The following is a 4844-nucleotide window of genomic DNA, read 5'->3' on the forward strand; positions in this document are numbered from 1 at the left end:
GAAGCCCCAAGATTTAAGGGAGAGAAAAAAAAACCCCCCCAAGGGGGGGGGGGGGGGGGTGAGTGAGGAATATATATATATATATCAGTTAGGATCACTACTTTATTTTTAGAATGTGAAATGTCAGAATAGTAGTAGAGAAAAAGATTTATTTCAGCATTTATTTCTTCCAACACATTCCTAGTGGGTCAGAAGTTTACATACACTTGGTAAGTATTTGGTAGCATTGCCTTTAAATTGTGTAACTTGGGTCAGATGTTTGGGGCTGCCTTCCACAAGCTTCTTACAATAAGTTACAGGAGTTTCAGCCCGTTCCTCCAGACAGAACTGGTGGAACTGAGTCAGTTCTGGAGGACTCCTTGCTCATATACGTTTTTTCAGTTCTGCCCACATATATGGGATTGAGGTCAGGGCTTTGTGATGACTTTATTGTCCTTAAGCCATTTTGCCACAGCTGTGGAAGTCTGCTTGGGGTCACTGTCCATTTGGACAAGACCCATTAGTGACCAAGCTTTAACTTCCTGGCTGATGTCCGGAGATGTTGCTTCAATATATCCATATCATCTTTTTTCCTCATGATGCCATCTATTTTGTGAAGTGCCCCAGTCCCCCTGCAGCAAAGCCCCCCTCACAGCATGGTGCTGCCACCATGATGACAAACAATAGTCATTATTCCCAAACAGTTCAGTTTTTGTTTCATTAGACCAGAGGACATTTCTCCAGAAAGTCAGATCTTTGTCTCCATGTACAGATGCAAACTGTTGTCTGCCTTTTTATGGCATTTTGGAGCAGTGAAGTCACTGCTCCAAAATGCCAAAATGCCTCGCTGAACAGCTATTTCAGGTTATGTAGATACAGGACTCGTACTGTGGATATAGCTACCTTGGTACCTGTTATCTTCAGTGTCTTCACAAGGACCTTTGCTGTTGTTCTGGGATAGATTTGTACTGTTTGGCCCAAAGTACGTTCATCTCTAGGAGAAAGAACACGTGTCCGTCCTGAGTGGTACGATGGTTGCATCATCCCATGGTGTTTATACTTGCATAGTTTTGCTTGTACAGATGAAGGTGGTACCTTTAGGTGTGTATGTAAGTCTGTGTGTATGTACATGTCTGACTTCAACTGTATATAGTGAAATACCACATTAACACAGCTTAAAAATAGGCTATTGCTCTTTTTGTTAGTCAGCACATTATTTTAATGACTTGACAAAAGCAAGTGATTTAAGAGATGTTTTTAAATAAATGAAATTTTATTTGTCTAGTGCCATTTCACAACCACAATCATCTCAAGGCACTTAACATAGTAAGGTCTAGACCGCAGGATACTGCAACAGCACCAGCTGGGCCAGCTGTTCAGACTCGTCACTGTCTTGGATGAGATCGATGACCACTGTGTCATCTGCAAACTTCAGGAGTTTAACATAAAATTAAAAACATTCAAAATTATGTTAATGGGGTGAAATCCATCAGGGAGTGTTGTCAGACATACTGTTCAGAATCAGAATCAGCTTTATTGGCCAGGTGTGACGGACACACGAGGAATTTGACTCAGGTACATCGGCTCTCAATGTGCAAAACAGTAAACCAGCATAAGGCTGCATAATATAACAAAATAGCAGTATTAACATCAACAACCAGTACAAAAAATGCAGAAAAAGCTGTATAAACAGACATTAAACGATGCAGACAACTGTTAGGTATTTTTAGTCAGATAGAAATTGATAGATACTTTATGTATTAGAAATGTTTAGTGGAGATAGGATGTCTAGTTAGACTGTTAAAATGCTTAGTCATGCTTATGAGTTTCTACAGGGTACATCTGGTCAAGGATAACTAGAGAGAAAAGTTGATGACTGTCAGCAGACAGGGTGTTTAATATTATTATCACGTGTATAACTGTAGCCTTAGCCATAATATGTTCTTATGTTTAAGTCACGACATGTTCTAGAAGTGTGTGAGAATGTTTGTAGTTACACACCACTTAATCAACAGACACTCCACACGCACATTGATTTGCTTCATGTTTTGACTACTGTTGTGGCCAGCTGCAGAGCTGGCAACAGAGACGTCTCGGTTGACGTTTCTGTGCGGGGGGTTCTGTAGCCAGCGATGTAACACAGACAATGGGTCACTGGCTAAAACTTGAGCTTTCAGCTTTTCAGAGTAGCTCCTCTTTGCTGCTCTGATCTCCCTTGTCAGTTTGTTCCTCGCCTGGCTGTACAGAGTCCTGTCCCCACTTCTGTAAGCCTCCTCTTTGGCATGACGAGGCTGCTTGAGTCTTGCTGTAAACCAGGGCTTGTTGTTGTTGTATGTGCAGAAGGTCTTTTTGGGCATACACACATCCTCACAGAAACTGATATAAGATGTCACAGTGTCAGTGAGTTCATCCAGCTGCAGTAGCTGCAGTCTCAAATACACTCCAGTCTGTGCAGTCAAAGCAGGCCTGTAGTTCTGACTTAGCCTCCTCAGTCCAGCTCCTCATTTTTTTGACCACAGGCTTCACAGCTTTAAGTTTCTATTGGAATAAGAAGAACAATAGAGTGATCCGAGAGTCTGAAGGCTGCGCGGGGGACAGAGTAATAGTCGTCTTTTATTGTTGTGTAGCAGTGGTCCAGTGTGACTTTGTCCCTGGTGGGACAGATGACGTGCTACCTGTATTTGGGAGTTCGTGGGTGAGATTTGCTCTGTTAAACTCCCCTGGAACAATGAGTGGAGAGTCGGGATGTTTTAGCTCCAGGCTAGTTATCAGTTCTGCTAGGAGCCATAGTGCGCTAGCGTTGGCCTGTGGTTTTGTGTACACTCCCATTAGCATGAAACTGTTGAATTCACGGTGAGATTAAAAAGGGTTTGCAGTTGATAACAAAAGTCTCTAGGTCTGTGGTACATGTCCTCTGTAGCACTGTGACATCTGTGCACCAACCTTCATTTATGTAGAAGCAGATTCCACCTCCTCTCGTTTTCCCGGACACCTCCTTTACACGACCTGCTCTGAAGGCCTGGAAACCCGGTATTCGAATCATGCTGTCCACGATGGAGTCGCCGAGCCAGGTCTCTGTGAAGCACAAAGCAGCAGAGCATGCAAAGTCAGAGTTAGTCCTGTTGACGAGAAGAATTTCATCAATTTTGTTGACCAGGGAGTGGAGATTAGCCAGGTGAATAGGTGGGAGTGAGGTCCGAGTTCCCCTCTGTCGTAACCGCACCAAAGCGCCAGAGCATTTTCCACACCGGTGGTGTCTTTTCCAAGTCCCGTATATTGCTGCTGCGCCTCCGATCAGAATGTCCATTCTTCATTAACAAAAATCGAGGGAAGGTAGTTTGGTGTGAGTTGTCTGATATTTAATAGTTCTTCTCTGGTAAAAGTAATCTGGGATGAGTTGCAAAAGACCAAAAAAACAAAGAAAAACAACAAACACATGAGAGCGCGAGTAACCACGACCGCAATCACTCTCGGCGCCGGAAGCCAAGAAAAGGTAACGGCACTGTTGGTGATTTCCTGGTTTTCTGCATACATTGGTCCTGAAATGTGACCTTATCTTCACCAAAGTCACAAATATCAACAAATATTTCTAATCTGTTATGACCAAGTCATGATCTTTCATGTCATTTCACACAATTTCACCAAAAACTGAAAAATTCAAGCTTCATAAACACAGAAGTTAAGGTTGAAGTGTTGCAGTGACGTGCATACAATTGTAGGGGTGTACCTAATAAAGTGGCTGGTGAGTGTATATCTACCAACACTTTGATGTCTGTACTTTGATCTGAAAATCAAAGTCAGAGATACTTTATCAGAATAGTACATATTATCAGATAATAACAAGGTCACTGATACTTTAACAACAGCCGAGGTGATATTTTACACACTTTTTATAGACTTCTCTGTCTGCTCTTGCTCATATACTGGAATCAGTTGTAAACTCCAAGATCCCTCATGTTTCCTTTCCTTAATAAAACTATTAAAACCTTTGAAGTGCCAGGACATATTATTTTTGGTAAGTTTTTAAAAATGCAGTTTATTCCAAAGGAGAACTTGGCCAATGTAAAATAAACCTTTAAACACCAGCCACATCTCTACCTGTCCATTTCTTCATATACTTATTATCTAAGGAAATGCTACACATCTGAATAAGTACATGTATTTTATTACCACCTTAAAAACGCCAGTTATGTGTTCCTTACTGTCTCTTTAGCAAAAGCCAGATACTTCAGTATGTGAGGCCCTACTTTGCTGTCAAAGTAAAGGAGGTTGAAAATGTGCTGCTCTGACTTCACAGACAAGTACAACATAATGTGGAATGATAATTCCTTCTACATGGAGACAAATGTGACACTGGGGGTGACTGTGGTTCAGTGGGTAGAGCAGTCATCTCTGAACTAGAGGGTTGGAGGTTCGAATCTCAGTGCCTGCAGTCCACATGTCAAAGTGTCCTTGGGCAAGACACTGAACCGTCAAGTTGCCCGTGATGGTGGCGCGTATACATGCAGCGGCCCAGGTCCCTCGGCTCCAAACAAAATTACGTTGTACGTGTTACAATAAAGAGGAGGATTCTTCTTCCGTGGAGAAGTACTTCTCCACAAACATTGTGAAGTAGTATAGAGCTTTGGTTGCAATTCAGTTTCTATGGTGAATACTATAAATTATAATATCTTTGTCAGATAGTATACTTTAGGTTAGCAATACGTTTAAAGGCGTTTTGATACAGAAGTCTGTACTTACCCCGCCCAGTGTCAGCTGGGATCGGCTCCAGCCCCGTCATGACCCTCTATGGGATAGACACTATAGATAATGGATGGAAGGATGGATGGACGGAGGGACAATCTGCATGTTTGCAACAACTATAT

The sequence above is a fragment of the Monopterus albus genome, unplaced genomic scaffold (genome assembly GCF_001952655.1).
Source record: "Monopterus albus unplaced genomic scaffold, M_albus_1.0 scaffold373.1, whole genome shotgun sequence".
Classification (NCBI taxonomy): Eukaryota; Metazoa; Chordata; class Actinopteri; order Synbranchiformes; family Synbranchidae; genus Monopterus; species Monopterus albus.